Source organism: Silene latifolia, chromosome 6 (genome assembly GCF_048544455.1).
Source record: "Silene latifolia isolate original U9 population chromosome 6, ASM4854445v1, whole genome shotgun sequence".
NCBI lineage: Eukaryota > Viridiplantae > Streptophyta > Magnoliopsida > Caryophyllales > Caryophyllaceae > Silene > Silene latifolia.
The window spans coordinates 130,955,516-130,982,315 of NC_133531.1; the positions used below are offsets into that span (position 1 = coordinate 130,955,516).

General features: G+C 41.2%; 1 non-coding gene across 1 annotated transcript; it reads right to left on the reverse strand.

The window, feature by feature from the left end:
- Window positions 1-24,049: 24,049 nt before the first annotated feature.
- On the reverse strand, window positions 24,050-24,156 carry LOC141588991 (small nucleolar RNA R71). Its single transcript, XR_012519953.1, has one exon. It is a non-coding gene; the product is annotated as a small nucleolar RNA R71 (small nucleolar RNA).
- Window positions 24,157-26,800: the final 2,644 nt, after the last annotated feature.

Here is a 26,800-nt window from a genome sequence, read left to right on the forward strand (position 1 = left end):
AAATTACATGTTTTATTTAGTCTAAGCTGTGACACCTTGCCCGTTTCAAATGTCCTTTGATCCGTCAAAGGCAACGTCCATTTGCACTACAACAATCAAACCCTTGAACTACGAGCATGGTTTGATTTCACCTCTTCAGGTGGATACGTAGGCAATCCCTCTTACGCTTGAGGGATACAACCACAAAACCCAATTCAAATTCACAAAAAATTTCGAACTACGATCATGGTTTGATTTCACCTCTTCATGTGAATACGTAGGCAGTCCTTTCTTACACAAGAAGGATACAACCATCCCCACAATCAAAAAATCCCCATCAAAAAAAGAGAAAGGGAAAACCATTCCCTTTCCCACTGACATACAAAAATGAGCCTTTCTCCCTTTCCACAAAATAGCACTTTCCCAAGTGCAAATGTTTAGGATGATTCAAATCGAATTGCCTTTACAAAATGGATGAAAAAAAACACAAACGTTCACAATTTTCGACACGGGCAATCCTCTTATTTAATTAATAATGGGAGGGATTACATTTCAACAACAAATAAAGCTCGACGAGTCTACAACTTATCAAAGCTAAGGTGTCAACTAACACACCTCACATAGTAAAACTAGCACAAAATACACCAAACATAGCTAGTACGACGTAATAAAAACCTACAACAATAATACAATATAATAATAAAGTGGGTAATGGAGGTCTTCACTCTTCCATTCTACCCTTGCCTTTTCCATCAGGGTACATCCTCCCCTTGTTTTTCTTGTTGGCCCGCCGAGCATGGACTTCCTCCTTGAAACGGATCCTCAATGGATCCAAGACGGCAACGGCCTCCAGTCTAGCACAAGACCCCATATTCGACCTAAGACGAGCCAATGCACGGCCCACCATATTATTGGGGCCGGAACTCCTCCTCTTCGGTGGTCTCATCACATCGAGAGTAGCTCCGTAAACATACTCCTCAAAGAAGGCACGGTTGGCCTTGCAAACCTCTCGATACTTCAAATCGACAACCTTGTCCTTACGAAATTTGGATCTCTCTTCCAAGGACGGAGCAAGTGACCACTTGACATAAGCGGGAGTCACCCATGTCGTGGCAACGGGGTCTGGTACCTCCCAAAGCGGCCGAGTGGCCCACCACCTTTCGAAGACCTCCACGAGCTCGGAGTTCCGGAAAACATTCTCTTGGACAAGAGTATCTTGAGCGGGCACCTTTTTTTGACGCCCCATTTGCCTCATGAGCCTTTCGGGATAAATGAAGGAGACAACCTTCAAACCCACCACCATCAAAGAACGAGGACTAGTACCCGAAGTGGGAAACCCCGTGAAGGACCTCAAGTGCCACCACGGCACCACCCAACGGATATGAGGACCACCCTCCTCCGCCAATCTTGCGGCCCAATAGGCCTCGGTGGAAACAAAACTATTCGGGTACAACTTCTTCCTCATAGTAAGGTGACGGAAGGAGTAGGAAGAAGGATTAACCGGAGGCTCTACATACCTTAGCCTCTCCAATAGCCACACTTGGAGGATCCTTGGGGATCCAAAAGAGGGGGCTTCTCCACAAGAGCCTTCCGTAGATACCTCATTTCTGCACCTCCCGCAAACCACCCGGTGATGATTGGGCCGCATGTTTGGTACGCGGAACTATTTGTGACAGTTCGTAAGTTTATCGTCAAGTGATTGCTCAAATATCTATGTCTACCTCTTAAATGTCACCTACGCGCCGATACGGTCATTTTGACAAAAATTAGAGTACATTTGGAGTCCGGACCTAAAACCATCTTCATTTTCTGATAACCGCAAAATCCTGAGTCAGAATGTTCTGGAATGTTCCGAATATTTCTATTCCATATTTCACAATATTTTAATCTTTGGTAAGGAATTTCCCTTAATATTCATACAAAATATTAAGGAAAATAAGATTAATCCGTTATTCCATAAACCAAACACGGAAATCTTTCTTACGCAGGAGGAAACCACTTGGGAACAGACGCAGCAGGTGCTGCGCCTCTTCTAAGAGACGCAGTGCCTGCTGCGCCTCTTCCCAGGAACTTTTCTGCGTGTTTTTCGTATCTTTTTCATATCTTTTCGAGATTCACTTCCAAAGTCTCCCCGAAAACCCTATTCCTTCACGTGATTAGGCTAAATATGAGCCTTCGCTCCTCATATTTCCCACGCGAGTGTCCGCCCTTCTCTTCTCCCTTTGCACTTTAAGTCCACGTTCTTACTTTTTGGCGTCTACGTGCTTGAACTTTCGACCACGTAAGCTCGGATCCTTCTGAGTACCAGCCTCGCTTGCATGACCGACCAATTTGACCAACTACACAACAATCAACTTAATTAATCTTAATCGTTTTCCTCTTACGAGGGCACTTTCGGCACTTTCGTTACATTCGCGTCGAGCATCACTAATCGTAAACTTAGTTCATCTCGTTTCGTCAAACATGTAAGTCTGAGGGTGTAAATCTCTCTTTTATTTATTGTTATTTACTTATTGTACCATTAATGTAAGGTTTATGTCGAGAATACTTCTAAAACCGATTTGTAAAACCATCAACTTAATTAATCTTAATCGTTTTCCTCTTACGAGGGCACTTTCGTTACATTCGCATCGAGCATCACTAATCGTAAACTTAGTTCATCTCGTTTCGTCAAACATGTAAGTCTGAGGGTGTAAATCTCTCTTTTATTTATTGTTATTTACTTATTGTACCATTAATGTAAGGTTTATGTCGAGAATACTTCTAAAACCGATTTGTAAAACCATGCTTTAAAACCCCTTTTTACGGATTAACAGAAGACAACCGTCGAGAAAGGACGCAGCAACTGATACGCCTCTTCGAAGGGACGCAACACCTACTGCGCCTCTTCGTGAGGCTGCCGCAGTTCCTGCTTCCTTTCTTCTTCGTCCTCTGTAAATTCGTTGTTTTTTATTTGTATTCGTTTGTTCTTCAATTCTTTGACGTAATAGCATAATTATTTCACATGTATATCATTCATCATCGTACGTAATTAATTCATCACTAATCCCGACTTAAATCCCAGGTAATTCATATTTGCGGGTTTTCGTCATTAAACTCAATTCGGGTTTTAGAGGTTCGATTTATCCATGTTGAATCTCTGGAATTCGTCGTTGATATATTTGCATCTGTTTATTTACCGTCACCATCATATATTCGTCATTAATCCATCGTATTTAACCTAATTAGCTTGTTTAATTTGTTAATTTGTAATTAACAATCCTTATTAATCATGTAATTAATTCATTCGTATCCGTCTCATTCATGTTTATCGTTTTATGACCTTAATCATATGTAATAAACCTGTTTAATCACTTTCATCCGAGTATATATCATAATCAACCCTTTAAATTCACCAATTAACACTAACAAATTGCAGTTCCGGCTTCACAGCCAGAACTCAACCTTGGAACAGACGCAGCAACTGCTGTGCCTCTTCCAAAGGGCGCAGTTCCTACTGCGCCTGTTCCAGGTTGACTTTTGTCCCTGAACTTCCGTTTCTGCCTTGACTTAGTTTAATTAGGTTACGTATTAATTAACTATTAATCATATTATCGCCTAATTCCTGTTCATAATTCCTTTGTTTATTCTTTTCTCAAATTATCCGTTTTAAAGGTATTTTCGACATAAATTGACCTAATCCAATGTAATTATTGTAATTTTCATTATTGTATTATTTATCGCATTTGTATGATTTGTTTACATGCTCTCACATAAATCAATCTTAAATCCCCAATTTGACCCAATTGTTTGTTAAATTAATTGTTCACCGACTTAGTATTAATCTTCACATGTTAGGATTAAAACTTGGATTTGCATTGCATGCATATAATCGACGATATATCAAGTACAAATAACTTCCCTAATCATTAGTAGAGGCCGCTATCGAGGCGGGCGGGATTAGGTGTTCGATCAAAAGAGCTTCCTAATACGTACCCTCACCCCTTACTCCAGATCTCTGTGAACATCCGTGTTCATTGGCATCCACGAGAATCATTCTGGACATGGAATGCTAAGGGTAACGATTGCTTAGTGTTCATGTCTCTACTTTTTGTCTTGACATGACACGAGGTATTCGAAAAGTTACAATTTCCCATAAAAATTAGTGGCGACTCCACAATATGCAAACGCTTGTTCTCTCTCCCAAGCGCCCCCGTGGGCCCATGTCCACAACACAGCTTCAATCCTCTTGATAATAGTTTTAGGCAAAATGAAAATCATTGCCCAATAATTATGAAGGGTACTAAAAACTTCTTTAATTATAACAAGCCTCCCTGCAGAGGAAAGGTGCCTAGTCCCCATACCCCTAATTTTATCCAAAATTTTGTCCACTAGACAGTTTTATTCCAAAACAGACAATTTCTTTGAAGAGACACTTACCCCTAAGTACTTAAAAGGAACGGTCCCTTGATTCATACCTTTTCTCTTCTGCACCTCAGCAATCAGGGAATTGTTCATCCCATTACAATAGAAATTTGATTTCCCGTTATTCATCTTCAGAGCCAGAAGCTTTAGAAAAGCAATCAAATGCTTTTAGAATAAGATCAATTGAGATGTTATCACCCTTACCGAACAAGAGCAAGTCATCTTCAAAACAGAGGTGAGACAATCCTACTCTCTTGAAAAGGAGGTGAAACCTGAAGAGGGGTTTTTTCTGAGTCACCATGAGCAATCTTCTAAGATATTCAAGGCAAAGAGTGAAAATCAGAGGGGATAATGGGTCCCCCTGCCCCAACCCCCTCTTGCCTTGAAAAAACCAAAAACTTCTCCATTAAGGGCAATATAATAGGAGGGTGTAGTAACACATTGCATAATGATACAAATCATCTGCTCAGGGAACCCCAAGGCCCTCAAAACTTCCTCAATAAAAGACCACTCAATAGAGTCATATGCCTTCTGCAAGTCCAATTTTATCAAAATCCTAGGTGAACAAGTTTTCCTCCTATACAGTCTTATTAGGTCCTGACAAATCATAATGTTACCCACAATGTCCCTTCCTTTGATAAAGGCACTTTGTGAAGGGCTCACTATGTCAGGCAAGATCTTTCCCAGTCTAGCATAGATCACTTTAGACAAGCATTTATAGACTGTGTTACAGCAAGCAATAGGTCTAAATTGTAACACAGACTCAGGGACCAAAGTAAGAATGGTGTTGTTACATTGCTTTAACAACTGACCAGACTGAAAGACATTCTGAATAGCCCTACATACCTCAGATCCAACTATGTGCCAACATTCCTTGAAGAATTGACTGTTATAGCCATCAGGGCCAAGCGCCTTGTTCCCAGGTAAAGAAAACATGGACTCCTTAATCTCCTCTGCAGTCACTGGAGCCAGTAGAATAGCAGAATGAATATCAGTTAAACAACTCCCAAATTTAATCACATTCTTCTTCACAGGATTGACTGATGTAGCAGCACCCAGTAAGGAAATATAATAATTCTCAAAAGCAGTTTTAATATCATCATATGTGGTACAGAGATTATTCATCATATACTTAACCTGATACACCTTGTTTTTGAATCTCCTCCTTTTAATACTAGCATGAAAAAAAGATGTGTTCTCATCACCACTTTGTATCCAAACAGTCTTAGCTTTTTTTCTTAAAAAATCATCTCTAGCCTGTTGAAGCCACTCCAACTCAACTGCACAAGCTTTTTTTTTTGTGATGACGAGGGGGGTTGAGTGCACAAGCTTTTTCTATCTGACAGAGCTCCACTTAAGAGGATCAGTTCTCAACATCTTCTGGAAGTTATATAATGCCAATTCAGTGACATTAGTGAGTTTTTCAATATCACTAAGTTGATCCTTATTCAGCCTCCTAAACCCTTGCTTCAAATTCTTCAGTTTTTTGGTAACTCTAAACATAAGATTGCCATGGATTTCAACATTCCAACTGTAGGTTAATATCCGTATACTACCCCTTAAATTGCAGGACTATAACGTAAATTTAACATGCGAATATCGTCATAAAACATGAAAACAATGGAAACGATAATAAACAAGAAATAACCTCGGGTCCTTATTGTGCGGCGTAAAGAACAGGAATTAAACGAGTTTCCCTCCTAATTGTTGCACCCAAGACTTGTCCGAGATATGCCCTTGTGCTAGATAGTGTTCTCCGATTGCCTTGCAATATTGGGAGAACTGATGTGAGTTTGTTAGAGATGAGAGATCTCGGTTTCGATAGAGGAGAATGCTCTTTCAAAACCCTAATATTTTGTCTAATGAACGATTAGGTTAGACAAGAGGAGAAGCTCTCCTTTTGTCTATGTTTGGCTCGGCCAAACCGAGTCCATGGGGAGGAAATGGGCTTTTCCATTTCCTCTTCATTTTAACTCGTAGTCCGTACCCAATGACTAAATGTATATGACGCGGTTTTTATAAATCGTCATCGGTTATCGGCTATTAAAACATCAACTAATTATACGGGTTAGTTGAAATATTAATACATGTCCGACAAAGACGATATTGTATAATTATATTCAATATACATTTAATTAAATATAAAATGCTTATATTTAATTTTACGAATTAACTGGTTAATTCGCCTTAGCCCATGATATTTAATCCGTATTAAATATAATATCTCAACATCACATATTTGACTAATTACTAGTCAAATAACTCGGACTAACTTGTTAGTCAATTTTGGCATCTACATGACAAGTATTTCCATCCGTCACGTCTCTCGAACGTATCCTATAGGTGTGACTTTTAGGGACAGTTGACCACCGCCATCTGTATGACAATAACGTCAAACTTATCTAGCAAGCCAACCGTTATTGATAAACGTGGATCAACTGATAATAATACCAAAGTATGCCCTTTGATCCTTTTAGAGGTTTATAAGTCCTTGCACTAACTGTTAAGGACACCAACCCCAACAAGCTCCCACTTGTCCGTACAAGTGTATGTGCAATGACGTTATCCGCACTAACTGGAGGACACAAGCTCCAACAAACTCCCACTTGTCCGTACAAGTGTATGTGCGATAACCGATTCTCATATTCATTTAAAAATTTCTCCCACTCAATGTAAAACAATTTGCAGATCTGGATCCACAAAGGTCGTATTTTACAATCGATCTGTATCTAGAGTGGTTTCCCCGACTAGAGAGTAACTTAACTGATAAAACGAATCCGTATCCGAGCATGGCCATGCATTTCGATTCTGACTCCTCGAGTGGCCCCGAGAAATATCGAGTACCGATAAAGGCTGAATATTTCCTTCAACTCGACTCCTTCCGATCTAAGCACGGCATGAAATGACCCAGAAAAAATCTACTTGGCCCCCTGTTACGGATGACCGTGAGAAAGAAACCAAAGTCACCCAAAATCTGCCGTAGTCTCAAGAGACAGTCGATAGTCAAGAGATTCGACTCTAAGGATCACCATGGAAGTCCTATCCACGACCGGGCAACGAATGTTATAAAACATTTAGGACTCCACGTCGATGTCACAATGGTGTCCTACGAAATATCCGTATAAATCGCCTCTGTGATTGGTCGTCAACCGGTTGACTTATGGCTCGTTGAACCCACCATCAACCAACGTCACAAAATAATTGCCGAGTTATCAGCTCATGTGGGCAATTAAGGACTAACAAGATATGATGTTTGTTCTGTTCACTTTGTGGTGTTCAAAATCGTCGTACAATTCCACATGAAAAACAAAATATATATATAAAATATCAAAACGATGATGTCGTATAGAGTACAAAGGAGAATGAATCTCATCCATAAAAGAGTACTACAACTTAGGAACACGTTTAATTCCCATGGAATTAACGTGCCCTTCATGCTTATCTTGTCGTAATGCTTTAGTGAGAGGATCTGCTATGTTGTCATCAGTAGCAATCTTTTCTATCACTACTGTCTTTTGCTCCACGTAATCCCGGATTAGATGAGCTTTCCGTTGTACATGTCTAGACTTGTTGCTAGACTTAGGCTCCTTAGCTTGGAAGATGGCACCACTATTGTCGCAATAGATGGTGATCGGGTCATTCGAACTAGGCACTACGGATAGTCCATGTAAGAATTGACGCATCCATATCGCTTCCTTTGTAGCTTCTGACGCGGCATAGTACTCGGACTCGTCGTAGAATCTCGTAACAGATTTGTTTCGAACTCTTCCAGTGATCAGCGCCATTAAGAGTAAAAACGAATCGACCGAGATTTCGAGTCATCACGATCCGTTTGGAAGCTAGCATCTGCATAACCGGTTGCGCATAGCGTTTGAGAGCCTCCATAAGTCAATGCCCAATCTTTAGTCCTCCGGAGGTACTTAAGAATGTTCTTGACAGCCCACCAATGTGGTTCACCTGGTTCTTTGTTGGAATCGACTTGTCATACTCAATGCATATGCCACGTCCGGACGTGTGCATATCATGGCATACATGATTGATCCTATAGCCGAAGCATAAGGAATCCGTGTCATGCGCTCTTTCTCTTCCGGTGTCTCTCGGTGCCCGAGACTTGCTCAAATGCACCCCGGAGACATAGGAAGGAACCCCTTCTTGGAGTTAGTCATGCTGAATCTCTCTAGGACTTTGTCTATGTAAGACTCCGATCGAGAGATAACATCCGTCGTGATCTATCTCGATAGATGCGGATGCCTAGAATTCTTTGTGCCTCTCCCAGATCTTTCATCTGGAAATGGTTCTTCAACCATACTTTCACCGAAGTTAAGAGAGGTATGTCATTCCCAATCAGGAGTATGTCGTCAACATACAATATTAGGAAGACAATCTTGCTCCCACTCGACTTGATATATAAACATGGTTCCTCGACTGATCGAGTGAATCCATTTTCTTTTATCACTTGGTCGAAGCGATGATTCCAACTCCTTGATGCTTGCTTAAGTCCATAAATGGAACGCTTAAGCTTGCATACTTTCTTAGGATATTCAGGATCGATGAAACCTTCGGGTTGTACCATGTACAACTCTTCCTCCAAAAAGCCGTTTAAGAAGGCGGTTTTCACGTCCATTTGCCAAATTTCATAATCATGAAAAGCGGCAATCGCTAAGATAATCCGAATGGAACGCAGCATGACTACGGGTGCAAAAATCTCATCATAGTGCAAACCTGGCACTTGGGTGAAACCTTTAGCAACTAGTCGTGCTTTGTAGATATCTTGTTGACCTTCCACAGAATGCTTTATCTTGTAAAGCCATTTGCATTGAAGGGGACGAACCTTAACAGGTAAGTCAACAAGATCCCACACGTTGTTCTCATACATGGAGTCCATCTCGGATTGCATGGCCTCAAGCCATAGCTTTGAGTCAGAACTGGTCACGGCACCTTTATAGGTTGCGGGTTCACTACTCGTTAAGAGTAGAACGTCATCTATGTCATGTTCCTCGACCATACCAATGTATCTCTCCGGAGGAATAGAGACTCTTCCCGACCTCCTAGGTTCCTCGGGAATATTCACCGCAGTAGGGATTGAAGGAACAGTTCCTCCAATGGTTGCTCGGTGTTTGGTTTGGAATCTCCGACAGGTCGAAGGTTCTATCACTCTTTGCATTCTCGAGAAATTCCTTCTCTAAGAATGTCGCACTCGCCGCAACAAAAACACGTTGTTCGGTTGGCGAATAGAAGTAATGACCACGTGATCCTTTAGGATAACCTATAAAGTATGTCTTGACCGATCGCGGGCCGAGCTTATCTTTAGGTCTCCACTTGACATAAGCCTCGCAGCCCCAAACCCGTATAAAGGACAAGTTAGGGACCGTTCCCTTCCATAGTTCATATGGAGTCTTGTCAATGACTTTAGACGGACTTCGGTTAAGTATTAGAGCGGCCGACAAAAGAGCATAACCCCATAATGAATCGGGTAAAACCGTGTGACTCATCATGGATCGAACCATATCAAGTAGTGTTCGATTTCTCCGTTCGGACACACCATTCAGGTGAGGTGTTCCGGTGGAGTTAAGCGTAGTAGGCAATCCCACGAGTCCTTTAGGTGTTGATCAAACTCGTGAGAAAGATACTCGCCACCACGATCTGAACGCAGTGTTTTAATCTTTCTACCTAATAGGTTCTGTACCCTATTTTGGTATTCCTTGAATTTCTCAAAGGATTCACTTTTGTGCTTCATTAAGTAGACATAGCCATATCTACTCAAATCGTCCGTGAAAGTGATGAAATACCTATAGCCTTCTCGTGCGGTGATTGACATAGGACCACATACATCCGTGTGTATGAGCCCTAATAGGTCGGCAGCGCGCATTCCAACACCTTTGAAGGAAATCCGAGTCATCTTACCGATGAGACATGATTCACACGTGCCAAATGATTGAAAATCAAAAGCCGAGATAGCTCCATGTTTGATGAGCTGTTTTACGCGTTTCTCATTAATGTGTCCCATACGGCAGTGCCATAGATACGTTTGATCTTTGTCACCAACCTTTAACTTTTTATTCATTATGTGTAATATTTCCGAGGTCTGATCTAAAACATAAATTCCGTTCATGGAAAGCGCCTTGTCAGTAAATCATATCGTGTAATGAGAAAATGCAAGCATTGTTTTCTATTACAAATGAAAAACCAAGTTTATCAAGCGCAGAAATTGAAATAATGTTTTTGGAAAGACTAGGTACATAATAGCAATCATATAATGATAACTCAAATCCGCTTGGAAGCTGGATCACATATGTCCCCTTGGAGATGGCAGCTACTCTTGCTCCATTTCCAACACGCAGGTCCACCTCACCCTTTACGAGGGGTTCGATGTTTCGGAGCCCCTGCACATGATTACACAGATGAGAACCACAACCAGTATCAAGTACCCAAGTTCCGTAACTTGCGTGGTTAATCTCAATCATATGAATAAAAGTAGAAGAGAGAGAAGACATACCAACAGGTTTAACACGACCTGCCTTTAAGTCCTCATGATAAACAGGACATGTGCGTCTCCAATGCCCAGTCTTGTGGCAATGATGGCATTCCATGTTTTCACTCTTGCTCTTTGTCATGCCTGATGAGTTGCTCGCCTCACCAGGACCACTCTTACCTGAACCCGACTTCTTGAACTTCGCCTTACCACCGTTAGGTTTGCCGGAGCTTTGCCCTTACCTTTCCTTTGTTTGACACAACGAGAACATCTGTTTCGAGCTCCCACTGAACTTCATGTCCTTCTCGGTCTGTACGAGGAGGGAGTGCAATTCATGGGGAGTTTTCTTCAAATCATTCATATAGTAATTCGCTCTAAATTGCGAATAACCATCGTGGAGTGAATGAAGAATACGGTCGATAACGATATTCTCGCGATGTTACGATTAAAGGTCTCCGGTTTCTCGACATTCTCAATCATGCGAGAATGTGTGGGCTAACAGTTGGCCCTTTCGGAGTCTCGCATCAAGGAAGCGAGTGGTATGCTCATAGGTCACGATTCTCGGTGCTTTCGAGAATTCCTTGGTGAGCGTGGTGAAAATCTTGTTTGCACCATGGGCTATGAAGCGTTTCTGCAAATTGGGTTCCATTGCAAAAATGAGTACGTTTTTAATCGCACCCGCTTCCATACAGAAATCATTAAACTTGGTGACTTCTGCAGCTCTAGCCGTGGGACCTGGGTTTGCCGGGATAGGCTCCAAGAGATATTTGAGCTTCCCGTCAGCAGCGGCAGCATTCCGTAATGCCGCCTCCCAGTCCGCGAAGTGATTGGATCCATCATTCTTGATCGAGTAGCGATTCATCTGATTCATGAAGATCCTAAGCCAGGACTCACGGTCCAATGTGGCACTTGGCATTGGGTTATCAGTAGAACCAGCCATTTGTAGTTTAGCAGTTTAAAAACGTGATCTACACTGAAAAAGAAAGAAAAACAAAACGAAATGAGCAACTCATCGAGGTGATTTAAGTCTATTTTAAAATCATTTTAAACATGTAGACTCTCGCACTTGCATAATTGATCTCCCTCAAGAAAGATACAAGTGATCCCAAGACTCAATTTCAGTAAATTGATAAGCCAACTGTTTAGCTAATTCTTCCGGAAGAACTCTTGGTCGATAGATTTCCGTAAATCCTATCTATAGTCCACCATGATCACAGGATCGTACGAGTGACCATAGTGTTGAGATAAAATAGGTCAATCGGTTCCAACTTACCCGACGTAGAAGGGGTCATAGTATGCCTACCGACGAAGAAGGGACTCATTGGAGTTTGACCTATAAAGACCGTTCTCAATTTTAGTTTATACGAGGAAGATCCCATCAACAAAATTATAATTCATTTTAAGTGAACGAATAACTAGCGTCTGTCGTGAATGAATTTATTTGGATGATGGCTTAAAACGTGTGACATGAGAATGTCAATGAAAACTAACTCGTGACCTCTATATGTGTCGGTTTTTCATGCAATAAATTATAGGTGGTTTGGTTTTTAGGCGGAATATGATGCAAATAATCGTTGCGAAAAATAAATAAAGGAATGCAATACGTAAATAAAAATTTCCTAGTGTGGCCTATCCTAGTATAAGAACAAAATACAACTTTGGAATCCACCGTTGGACCCGAAAAGCTTGTCTTGATGTTCCATCTTGATCCAAGTAGCGGGAGTGAGCATCTGGTCTCCATCTTTGGTCTTCTCAAAAAATTACAATTTAAAATTACAAATATAAACCTATTTACATTCTAATTAAAACTGTAATTACAAGTGAAAAATCCAAAACGGAGATGCGAGATCTCAAAATACAACCAAGACCGTGTTCCATCATTACGGTAACACGTTCTACTAAGGCCACACTAAGTTACAATCAATTGTAAAAATTAAATACGTAATAAAAGGCATTCACGGCATTCATAAAATTAACGATAAATAAAAATGCATCAACTAAAACAAATTCATTCGTGACATAATTCCGTAATTATGTTAAATTTGTCCAAACCACCTTTTAATGATTAAAATTCATGTGATAAAACCGCTTCTATCATTTAATTTTAATCTAATACAGTCCGTTACTTTAAATACGCTTTAAAATAACTTAATGGTACGCGTGTGAACCGTTTCACAATCATAGCGAGTGTACAATATCCGTATAATGTACATATTATAGCCAAAAGAAAATTTAAATCAAAAGAAACAAATTTTCAAAGCTGTCAAAGACGAAATCCCTCGATCCAGGGACACAGGTGCTCGATCGAGGAACACACAGGGCTCGATCGACTGAACTGCAAGTCGATCGAGAGGGTGCCAAGCAGGGAGTGCTCGATCGACTAAACTGGTGGTCGATCGAGTACTTTTATTAGCACATCTGCTCGATCGAGTACGAGGACAACTCGATCGAGAAAGCAGGTTTTGAAAGGGGTCGATCGAGTACAGCAAGGACTCGATCGAACCAAAACAAGGCAGAAAGAGCACTCGATCGAGTAGAAATACGCTCGATCGAATGCAAACAAGGCTGAAAAACAAAACCCTCGTGAAACAGTTTTGACGAGACAAAACAAAACCAACTTTGATCAAAATCGCATCAAAACAATTTAACAATTTGACAAAACTTGACATATTGTTGTAATCTCCGTATAAAACAACAATATGCATAAAACAAATTGATAAACAAGATGAAAAGAACCGTGTAAGACATGTCACGGTTTCAAAAAAAATTTAGCCGTGTAAACTGGACACGGTTTTCTAGACAAAGAAAAACGCAGCAACACAAAAAAAAATTTTCGTGATGAAAAACCTGCTGCCTCACGGTTTTAAGCAACATCCGTGTAAACAAGACACGAATTTCGAGACAAACACAACCGTTTCATGATCGTTTTATGAAAAACACATAGAAAATTTACGTGGCCTCGCTCTGATACCACTTGTAGGTTAATATCCGTATACTACCCCTTAAATTGCAGGACTATAACGTAAATTTAACATGCGAATATCGTCATAAAACATGAAAACAATGGAAACGATAATAAACAAGAAATAACCTCGGGTCCTTATTGTGCGGCGTAAAGAACAGGAATCAAACGAGTTTCCCTCCTAATTGTTGCACCCAAGACTTGTCCGAGATATGCCCTTGTGCTAGATAGTGTTCTCCGATTGCCTTGCAATATTGGGAGAACTGATGTGAGTTTGTTAGAGATGAGAGATCTCGGTTTCGATAGAGGAGAATGCTCTTTCAAAACCCTAATATTTTGTCTAATGAACGATTAGGTTAGACAAGAGGAGAAGCTCTCCTTTTGTCTATGTTTGGCTCGGCCAAACCGAGTCCATGGGGAGGAAATGGGCTTTTCCATTTCCTCTTCATTTTAACTCGTAGTCCGTACCCAATGACTAAATGTATATGACGCGGTTTTTATAAATCGTCATCGGTTATCGGCTATTAAAACATCAACTAATTATACGGGTTAGTTGAAATATTAATACATGTCCGACAAAGACGATATTGTATAATTATATTCAATATACATTTAATTAAATATAAAATGCTTATATTTAATTTTACGAATTAACTGGTTAATTCGCCTTAGCCCATGATATTTAATCCGTATTAAATATAATATCTCAACATCACATATTTGACTAATTACTAGTCAAATAACTCGGACTAACTGGTTAGTCAAATTTGGCATCTACATGACAAAGTATTTCCCACTTGTCACGTCTCTCGAACGTATCCTATAGGTGTGACTTTTAGGGACCAGTTGATCACCGCCATCTGTATGACAATAACGTCAAACTTATCTAGCAAGCCAACCGTTATTGATAAACGTGGATCAACTGATAATAATACCAAAGTATGCCCTTTGATCCTTTTAGAGGTTTATAAGTCCTTGCACTAACTGTTAAGGACACCAACCCCAACACCAACCACTCTTAACCACATCCTCAAAGTCATTGGCCTTAGACCACATATTATAGTATTTAAAAGCAGGCATTCTAGTAAGAACACTATCCTTAAATCTTATAAGGCAGGGGCCATGATCAAAAGAACTCTCAGGCAAAAAGTGAGCATAACTCTCAGTGAACCTTAGGAGCCACTCTTCATTAATAAAGACCTTTTAAAGTCTACTATAGACTTTCCCTGTCACCTCATATTTATTTGTCCAAGTAAAAAAGAAGCCACTACCTTTCAATTTAGAAGTTCACAGTCCTGAGTAACATGGCACAGGGGCCTCACCTCAGCTCCAGTTACTTCAGCACCACCAAATCTTTCATCCAATGCCTTAAGTGCATTGAAATCCCCACAAGACATCCATGGACCAGTGATTTTGCTATAAAAACCTCTCAAACTATCCCATAGTGATTCTCTCTCAGCCAATTTATTAAAACCATAGATCATAGTTAACCAAAAGGTGCAATGCCTTCCTCTATCCACAACTTCTGAGTGAATACATTGAGCAGTCACTTCCCTGACATTCACTTGAAACTGAGCAGGATCCCAAATATGCCAAATCCTACCACCTTTATGAAAACTGAAGTTAGTGCATATAGACCAATTGTCACAAAGGTTACTCCTAACTTTATTCCAATTATTATTAATAATCTTAGTCTCTAACAAACCAAATAACCCTATCTTATTTTGGGGAAGAAACCACTTAATTGCATTTTGTTTCCTACTACTATTCATTCCTCTTATATTCCAAAACCCAAAATTACCCATTATCGGGTAGAGTTTTGCTTGTCTCACCTTTTTCAAACATAACCCTTTCAATGAATCCTGCCTTAGACTTCTGCAAAGATAAGTTCAAAGACTCCATGAAAGACATCCCACCAGGTGTGAATAGCCTCTTTTCTCCTGAGTCATTTCTCATTAACCTAGTGACAATTTTCCTGGGCATAGACTATGATACGTGCATTTTATATAGTCTTTTTAGGCTTCTTTATGCAAGTATTTCTATGCTATCCTCTTAGTTTTATGCTACGAAATGCCCCGAATATGCTACATTGGTTTGTTTTGCCTTATTTGCAGGAATGGACCAGAAAGTAGTAGAATCAAGCCTAAACTCGTCCTATTTGCATATATTTATGGAGAACAAGGAATCGAAACTTGGAATCTATCACTTTCAAGACGCGTGAGCTGATCGCGGAAGGTGTCGAAGTGCCTTATGTGCTCATATAGCTCGATCGACCTCTTTTCAGTCGATCGAATGCTTTATCTCTGAAGTTTAGCTCGATCGAGTAGTTTTCATACTCGATCGAGAAGGCCATTATAAGGAGTTACTCGATCGAACGGTTTTTCCATTCGATCGAGAGGATTCGCTGCATAGTTACTCGATCGAGTGGTTTAATTCCACTCGATCGAGAGGTTTTACCCTTCAGCCGTGTTTTCGCCTTATTTCATGTGGGCTTTTGTAATTAGGCATTTTAATTAGGTTTAGGAAGAGATTTCGTGTGCTATTTTACTGAGTAGACTGCGTGACTCTTTACATCATCTTCCTCACTTCTTCTTTTCCCTTTTTACTCTCTTTTCTACTTTACTACTCAGATTCGGAACTTGTAATCGGTACATTTACTCCTTTTTATTTCTTAATCGTAATTGCTATTTTAATTCTTTCCTTCTCTTATTGCTTTTCATTATTGCTTTATTCAATCTCTATTTGCATTATTATCATGTTTAATTTCTATTATCTATGCATTATTGTTGTTGAATCGATAATGGTACGTAGCTAATTCCCTTTGCTAAGCCTAGGGAATCCATGGTTATGAAGTAGTAGTAATTGATTTATTAGGTTTAATGCTTGTGTAGTCTTTGTTGTTAATCGCTACAATTAATTGTTTCTGTCTAATTGAGTCGACGCAATTAGTCATTTAATCATAGTAAACTTTGACCGTAGCGAACATTAGGGCACCGTAGTGAGGGCGGAAGCTAAGCTATTTGTGCTTTAGGGCGAATTGACACCGGAAGGAGATATTCACTGCCCCATAGACCATACTTGCATTGACCTGAGACCTAGATTACTTGACTGAATGATCATGGTGAACCGACTGTCTTAGCTGCTTTTCCTTATTTGCTTAATCTTTATTCTCTTGCCTTTTTTTTCCTTAACCTCTTTAGTTTAGAACAAACAAATTCAACCCCCCAAATTGGTTACCGTGACGGACTTAGTAAAGCTAACATTTTCCCATCTCCCTGTGGAGATCGACCCGACTTCCCTAGCTATATTAGTTAGAGCCAGTTGGTTATTTTTGATAGGTATACGACTGTCCTGTCAAATTTTGGCGCCGTTGCCGGAGAGGTGGCGCAATTTTGTTGCTTTATTCAAGTTTGTCTCTCGTCTCAAGGAATTTATTCCTTGAGACTGATCTCATTATTTGCAAAGTTCTTGATTAGTTTTGCAGGTTATCTATTCTAGAAGAGAACATTGTCGTGCCTGCTCCACTCTGTAAACTCTATCTGCCAGGATGCCGTATATAGCCAGCCATTCAGAGCCAACGGTGGATTCCCTCCCAAAAGGTTTCCTATTACCCACTACTGACTCGGGAACCTTTGGAATCCACCCATCTTATATACAGCTGGTGGAGAGAAATCTCTTCAGGGGGGTGACTGGAAAAGATCCGTGCAAGCACATAGAGCTATTTTTAGAGTATTGTTCCACCATTCCTCTTGTTGTTGGGGTAACACAAGACAGAGTGAAGGGAGTTCTCTTTCCCTTCTCTTTAGCTGATGACGCCCGAGAATGGTTGAGGGATTTAGACAGGGAAGAAGCCAGTGTAACCGACTGGAGTTCTCTTGCCTTGGCCTTTTACAGGCGATATTTTCCACCATAGCGCACTAATGCGTTGAGAGCTCAGATTACTGCATTTGAGCAACAACCTACTGAAGACCTAAATGGGGCATGGACTAGGTTCAAGAAGCTAGTCCGTTCTGTGCCTCATCATGGTTTCAAGCGTTGGTTCCTATGTACCCAGTTCTACAATGGGTTTTATCCAGACCAGACAGCCATTCTTGATAGTGCAGCCAAGGGGAGATTCCAGAAGAACGTAGAAGACAGGAAAGAGTGGCATCTTATTGAGGAGATGGCTATTCATGTTGCTGAGTATGGAAATCCTCGGGGAGGTAGGAATGCAAATGAGTTAGTAGTAGCTGAGGTGGAGAGTCCTAACGGAAGTTTAGGTAGTCCAGAGATTGTAGAGACTGTGACCGAGCATGCACAAGTGTATGCTAATACTGAGCATGAGATAGTATGCGGTAGATGTGGCATGGAGGGGCATGACCCTATTGGTTGTTTAGCGAGTAGAGAGCGTGTCCTTGCCTACCAAAAATTTAGGCAGGGAGTTCCTTTCTCCCAATTATATGAAGACTTGACGAGTGCTTCCATTTCTTCTACGCCGACGCCACAACCGGACTCCTCTTCTACAAAAGGGGAGTATGCCGAATTGAAATCCTTAGTTTTGAACTTGACACAACAGTTTGGGGAGAAAAGCACCAAGGATAATACCGCTATTCTGGAGAGAGAGCAAGTTGCGCAGTTAACGCTCCCGCAAAATCAAATTCATCATCCACCCTCTTGCGATCCAGTCAATGCCATCAATCTCTGAAGAGGCCTTGCTTATGAGGGGCCAAAAATGCCAGGGGACGGGGTTGTGACAGCTGATAATACCCCGGAGGATGAATTAGACGAGTTCACGGACTATATCCCTGCTGCATATTGTCCAGACACTCGATCGAGTGAAATTTTAACTCGATCGAGTGAAATTATCCATCAAGATGATCGATCGAGTATAAATCCTACTCGATCGAGAGGTGCTCAATTTGAAGAAATCGATCGACCACCAAATTTCTCTCGAACGAACGTTTTGGTAGAAGAAGTCACTCGATCGAGTGAACGTTGTACTCGATCGAGTGAACCAGAAATACGAGAGCTCGATCGAGTTATTCAAATACCTCGATCGAGTAAATCTCAAGAAAAAATCACTTGATCGAGTGAGGAAAGTGCCCGATCGAGTTCTAGAACCAACGGAACCCCTATTTTAGCATCTAATTCCGCTACCGTGTCATGTTCCCCTGCTGTGAAGACGTCACATGCTGATAAAGGTAAAGAGAAAGTCGCGGGTCCACTCATTGCTACCAGAGTACCCTTTTCAGAACGTCTGAAGGACGCAAAGGTTGAGCGACAGTACGGTAAGTTCGTGGACGTTGTGAAGAGCCTCCAGGTAACTGTCCTTTTTACCGAACTTATTACCCAGGTACCTACTTACGCTAAGTTTATGAAAGATATTGTGATGCGTAAGAGAGAGCTAAGTGAATTTGAGACTGTTTTATTTTTGGATGAGTCTAGTAATTTACTTTTAAATAAGGCTCCACCTAAAATGAAGGACCCGGGTAGTTTCTCTATTACCTGTGTTATAGGCAATGAAGTAATTGATAAGGCTCTTTGTTATTTAGGAGCCAGCGTCAGTGTCATGCCCCGATCTGTCTGCAAGAAATTAAATATGGGTCACCTTAAATTGACTAACATTACTCTACAGATGGCTGATAGATCTGTAAGACGACCCTTAGGTGTCTTAGAGGACGTGCCTGTGAAAGTAGGCAAGTTCTTTATACCAGTGGATTTTATTGTTTTAGATATAGCTGAGGACACCCGGACCCAAATTATATTAGGAAGACCGTTCCTTTGTACAGCTGGGGCCTTTATTGATGTCAAATAAGGGCGTTTGACTCTTGCAGTAGGGGATGACGCGATTACTTTCAGTCTGCCTGGCACTTTGGCTCGGCCAATGATAGAGGATACATGTTATTCTGTTGATATTGTTGACGAGTCTGTCTATGACTTCTAGTCGGGTTCTTTTATAAAGGACCCACTAGAAGCTCTTATGCTTTTGGATGAGTGTGCAGATAACCCCTATAACAATGACGCTGTGTTGGATTTGCTTGAAGCTGCTTTAGATGAGCGTGAACTCACCGACGCTGAGGGAGAGCAAGTGGAACAGATGATCAGTACCCTTTGCTCTATAGAGGTAAAGGTACCTGAGCATAAGCCTCTTCCCTCTCATCTAAAATATGTTTTCCTAGACGATACTGAGCAATATCCAGTTATTGTTAGTGCTAAGCTTGATGATTATCAGCTGACTTCTTTGTTAGTTGTGCTTAAGAAAAACAGGAAAGCTTTGGGTTATTCTTTGGATGATATCAAGGGGATTAGTCCCGATATTTGTATGCACATGATAGAGCTGGAGGAAGATCACAAACCTTGCAGACAGGGTCAGCGCCGGCTGAATCAGAAGATGATAGATGTTGTGATGGCTGAGGTAATGAAGCTGCTTGACGCAAGTATTATCTACTCTGTTGGTCATTCTAAGTGGGTGAGTCCAGTGCAGGTAGTTCCTAAGAAAGGAGGGACTACTGTGGTTAGGAATGACAAAAATGAGTTAATACCTACTAGAGTCGTGACTGGTTGGCGGATGTGTATAGACTACAGACAGCTGAATGCCGCCACCAAGAAAGATCACTTTCCCCTTCCTTTTATTGATCAGATGGTAGAAAGGTTAGCTTCTCATAAGTTTTTCTGCTATTTAGACGGGTATTCAGGGTTATTTCAGATCCCTATTCACCCAGATGATCAAGCTAAGACTACTTTTACTTGTCCTCAGGGCGTGTTCGCTTATCGCAGGATGCCTTTTGGTTATGTAATGCCCCTGCCACCTTTCAAAGGTAATGATGGGGATATTTTCAGAGTAAATTAAGTCTATTATGGAAGTTTTCTTGGATGATTTTAGTGTTTATGGAAGTGATTTTTCTAATTGTCTGTCTAACCTTGATAAAGTGTTGCAGCGCTGCATTGAGGTTAACGTTGTGCTTAACTGGGAGAAGTGCCATTTCATGGTCAACGAGGGAGTTGTCTTAGGGCACTTAGTTTCTGATAGGGGAATAGAAGTTGATAAAGCAAAAGTGGAAGTGATTCAGCAATTACCTCCTCCTGTTAATGTTAAAGGAGTGAGGAGTTTCCTTGGTCACGCCGGTTTTTATCGCCGGTTTATCAAGGATTTATCAAAAATTGCTAAACCACTTACACAGCTGCTACTTAAGGATGCCTCTTTTGTATTTACTGACGAGTGTCTTTCTGCTTTTAACAGGTTAAAGCAGGCTTTGGTATCTGCGCCGATGATACAGCCTCCTGACTTGGACTTGCCGTTTGAGATAATGTGTGATGCCAGTGACTATGCACTAGAAGCGTTGCTAGGCCAAAGGAAAGAAAAAGCTTTAAATGAATCTACTATGCGAGCCGAACTCTGGATGAGGCTCAAGTGAAGTACACCACCACTGAAAAAGCGCTGCTAGCTGTAGTTTATGCCTTAGAGAAATTTCGTTCTTATTTGATTGGGTCAGAAGTTACTGTTTTTACTGACCATGCAGCTTTGAGGCACCTCCTTACTAAGAAGGAGGCTAAACCACAGCTATTGAGATGGATACTCCTTCTTCAGGAGTTTGATTTGCAGATAAAAGTTAAGAAAGGAGCTGAGAACGTTGTAGCTGATCATCTGTCGCGACTGTCACGGAAAGAGGGAGAAGATTCTTTACCTATTGATGAGTCTTTTCCTGATGATTCTTTATTTGTTGTATTGTCTTCTATTATTAAACAAGAGCCTTGGTACAAAAATATAGCTAATTATGTTGTCAGTGGCAAGCTGCCGCCTGACCTTTCTCATCAGCAGAGGAAGCGTTTTCTGTATAACGCTAAGCAGTATTTTTCGGATGATCCTTATTTGTTTAAGGAATGTGCAGACGGTCTCTACAGATGGTGTATTCCGCAGTGGGAGACCAAAGTAGTCCTGGAAGGCTGTCACTCATCCTCTTATGGTGGTCACCACAGTCCATCGCGCACTTTGGCTAAGGTACTTCAGTCTGGTTTTTACTGGCCTACTTTGTTTGCTGATGCTAAGTGATGCGTGTCATTTATATGATGTTTTACACCTCATTTTACACGCATTTCAGAGCTCAATTGTGTAGTTTATGCTACTATTTGCCCCATTTCGTCTACTTTCGTATTTTTATGCAATATTGCAGATTTATGCGGAAATGAGTAGATATTGAGCTAAATCCATCCCCGAGTACCTGCATTGCATTTGACGTGAAGTATTTACTCAAGGAACGAGCTTGGTGCGCATTTCGAGGCCCGAAAGACAAATCCACGAGAAGTTAGAAGTCAAGTATCGCTACTTGATCGATCGATCACGCCTTGATCGATCGACCAACCCGCGAGTTCCAGTAGCTACTTTTTGGTGAAGAGCAGTCGATCGACTGCCTTGCGTGGTCGATCGACCAATCTGCTACTCTGACGCAAACAAAAAGATCGAGAATAAGGAAGCCCAATGTGTATTAGGTTTTGCAAATAATGTTACGTTATATTCCTATATAACGTAACCTGACATTAAGTTTTATTGATTCAGTTTTTCATTCAGTATTATTTAGGTTTTAGAATATCAAATAATTAGGGTTCGAGATTATTGTTCTTTCATTAATAAAGTTCTTTCCGCTTTCGATTTTGGATCTCTCTCTACAATTCCTTTCGGTAAACTTCTGTTCAGTTTGATTGCTTTATTTCGTTCGTAGCTACGATTGATAGATTAGTCTCCCGAAGCCATAATTGTCGCTTATGCTAATCTTTTGTTCCGTTAATTTAAGCATGAATTCAGTAGTCTATTTCGTTAATCTTGTTGTTGTTTTTACCAATATCATGAGTAGCTAAATACCTCGTGCTAGGATGTAGGGGAACTGTAGATTAGGCGGCAGTAGAATAGTAAGACCTGAGTCGCGCCACGGTCGATCGACCGCACACCCTGGTCGATCGACTGGCCACGTGAGGTTTTGCTTCGTTTTAATTGATTTAAATTCTATATTTGACAAATCGAGTACACGCGACTAGTTGAATGCTTAGTAATTGACCGACCCATTAGATCGAAATATAGGGAAAGTTGTTAGACTACCAATTAATTTGACTAAACTATGCTAAGATCGAAAGATAGGTAACGTTTAGATTATTAGTCACTTTTCAGGACAAGAGTCAGTACTAGTGATATTAGGGACCCGTAGCGAGATCGAAAGACGCTACTAGTTGAGAGTGGACCAAGAGGAACTCTTGTTTTCCCGCCTCATGTGTTTATTTCAGATCTACTTAGTATGCTCCTGCCGAAACTACAGTGAACCGACCATCTTCGTACCCCTTTTTATTTGATTTTATACATTTCTTTACTTTATTGCTCATTAGTTATAGACCAATTCAAAACAACCCCCACATAATCGTTACCTTAGACTGAAATTAGACAACTAATAATTATATCTGCCTCTCTGTGGTTCGACCCTGCTACCGCTATCTATAGTTGTAGTTCGGAATTATAAATTTATCTTTAGTGCACAACGACAGGCATCAAATTTTGGCGCCGTTGCCGGGGAGGCAATTGTTCTAATTTTTAGTTGTTTTATTTTAGTCTATTGCTTAGTTTAAGGGACATTTGTTCCTTAAACTACTCTTACATTCTTTTTGTAGTTTTCTCTTATGCGCAGGTCACAGGGTGGTGAATTACTACCGTTCAATCCTGAGATTGAGAAGACTTTGCGCGAGTTGAGACGATCATCTAGGATATTGCCGACGGAGGAAGAGCGAGTACTGTTTAGTCGCTACGAGAACGAGTGTTCGAGGAGGATCCACCTTCATCTCCTATTTCTACTTCATCAGCTGAGACCGTCACTTCTCCAGATTTTCTAGAGATGGCTAAAGAAGCGACTATAGCAAGTCACTCTGAGCCGACAGCTGCAAATCTATATAAGGGGTTCGAATTACCGGGAGCTGATAGAAAATTCGAACCGAAGCCTTCCTATATTAACTTGGTTGAGAGGAACCAATTCGGGGGAGCTGCAAATGAAGATGCAGCCAAGCATATGGAGATATTTATTGACTATTGCTGCTCTATACCCCCACCGACCGGTGTGACCCAGGACCAGGTGAAGGAGACAATGTTTATATTCTCTCTTCGTGATGCTGTAAGGGAGTGGTACAGAGACCTGGATCGAGCTGCTAATGGGATAACTGACTGGAATTCGCTGGCCTTGGCGTTTTATAAGAAGTATTTCTCTACCTCGAAGACTAATGCCATTAGAGCTCAGATCACGAGCTTTAAACAGGGTCCTGACGAGAACTTTCATGAGGCGTGGGTCCGTTTCAAGAAGATGGTGCGAACAATTCCGCATCATGGGTTTGAGAAATGAAGCCTATGCAATCAGTTTTATAATGGGCTCTATGACGATCAGAGAGCTATCCTGGATGCGGCAGCTAGTGGCAGATTTCAGAAGAATATGGGGGGAAACTAAGGGGTGGAAGATCATTGATGACTTGGCCACCCATAAAGCTGAGTATGGAAATTCCAGGGGAAATCAAAGGAGAGCTGCTGAATCTCCTTCTGTAGCTGCATTAGAGGCTCTTACGGCGAGGTTTGATAAGTACGAGTTGGGAGGGGCTTCAAAAGGAGGGATCTATCATGTAAATGCTATTTCAGACGGTCCTTTCGTCTGTAAAAGATGCGGAGCTGAGGGACATGTTTCAGACAATTGTCCTAGTCCCTTCGAGTCTTGTGCTGCCTTTCAACATTATAGGCAGACAAACACTTACTATGAGCCGAATGTCCATCCAAACTTGAGGTGGACTAGCCAAAATGTCCTAAATCCAACTCAACCTCCACAGCAGCAGCAGCAGCAGAATTATGTGCCCCCTCATAAGCAACAACAGTTCCAAAAGCCTTCGTATGTCCAGCAGCAGCAGCAGCAACAATCCCAAGGTTCTGATTTCAATGAGTTGAAGAATTTGTTGCTGAAAGAGTCTCAAGCTAGAGAGGTCGGGATGAAGATGTTGGAAAGCCAAATTGCCTAATTGGCTAGCAAGAATACAACTCGAGCTCCGGGACATTTACCGACTCAGACGGAGCAAAAAGAGACCCTTAATGCTATCACTTTGAGGAGTGGGGTTACCATTGATGGGCCTGCTATGGTCGAGGGAGCCACTGAAAAAGATGAGGCGGAACCAAGCAAAAAAAAGGCAGTGGCGAATAATAACAAGAAAAAGACGATTAGCAGGTATGTCAGTCGATCGACTGACATACCCAGTTGATCGACCAGTCCGCGACGAACAGTAGCTTCTGGTCCTGTAGAAGTCAGTCGATCGACTGACCAACCTGGTCGATCGACTGACAACGCTGCTGATAGTGAACCTTTTCGTCCTCCAATGCCTAATAACTTGAGGGATCACTTGTTTCGGGGTACGACAACTCCGAAAATATTGGGGCAAGACCCAAATGCTGATGGTTCTATTCCGGTTCAGAAGTATGAACCAATGACGATTAATGGCTCATTTTTGAGACGGTCTGAAGAGGGTTCGAGCTTCAACAAAGAAAAGGTGGTGGATTTCCAGCCTAAATCCACCGATGCCGGCATGAGAGATATAGAGGAGAGGGCTAAGTTGCTACTTTCAGCCTTTTATCCAGAGAGATTGGTGCCGACGAAGGAACAGGTATCTTTTAATAAATTTGAAAATGTTGTTCGTAGCTTAAACGTACAAGTACCTTTCATAGAATTAGTTAATCAAGTGTCTGCTTACATGAAATTTATGAAGCAATTATTGTCTAAAAAGAAGTCACTTGAAACTGTGCATACTGTCGCACTAACTGAGGAGTCATGTTCTTATTTGACCCATACTGCACCCCATAAGCTAGAAGACCCAGGTAGCTTTTCAGTCCTATGTAATATTGGCACCTTCCCTATTGAGAAGACTTGTGTGACCTAGGAGCCAGTATTAGTGTAATGCCTTTGAGTCTTGCTAGGAAGTTAAAGTTGAATAGGTTTGCAGTTACCAACATGACCGTACAGATGGCTGATCGTTCTGCGGTCCAGCCTATAGAACTCTTGGAGGACATCCCGGTGCAAATAGGGAAATTTTTCTTCCCTGTCGACTTCGTTGTGCTTGATATGCCCGAAGATGCACACATACCTATCATACTAGGTAGACCATTTCTGCACACTGCTGGTGCAGTTATAGATGTTGGTTCAGGGACTTTGACCTTCAAAGTAGGAAAGCATTCCATTCTCTTTGCCCAAACAGCTAAGAAGAAAGACCCCATGTGGCCAGTGACTTGTAATACGGTTTCTGAAAAGAAATCTTATTTTATTCTTCCTGATATGCCTATCTCCACACCTATTCCTGTTGTAACACCTCCGCCCCAGATTGGGAGCAAAGTGGAGGAAGATTCTTCTGTTTTAGATATTGCAGGAGCTGGTTTGGGGAAGGAAGAGCTACATGTTGCTCCAGCTGTGAAGGAGTCAATAGTTCAAAGAGGTAGTCTAGGATGCCTTAACTATGGCACTGATGAGGAGCCCGATGATGAGCCACTCAAAGTGACGGATTCCGATTTGGATTCTGATTAGCTCGAGGAGGTCATTGAGTGGGAAGATGTCCGACATGTTGATCCGTTGAGTTCTGCGGATGTTGGAGCTAAGAAGAGTGCAGTTGAGAAAATGAGCACTGTTGAGGCTACCTCTAGTAGCCAGAAGCCGAACAAGTGGGCCATTCCGTGGCCGTTCTTGATTAACTATTAGTTGTTCGAGATTTTACAAACTTTTATTGCTTTTAAACTCTTTTTATTGTTTTGTGTGCACGAGACTTCGCATTTTAATAATTTTGCTTAGGATTTTATACACTTTAGATAGTTGTTTTGGGTTTTGCGCAATTTTGGGCGCGTTATTATGTGCTTTTGCAGGTCTATAGACTATATTAGCTTAAGTTATCGAGCTAATTCGAAGAAATCAGAAAGTTACAGCGATTTTTCCAGTCGATCGACTGCCTACCCTGGTCGA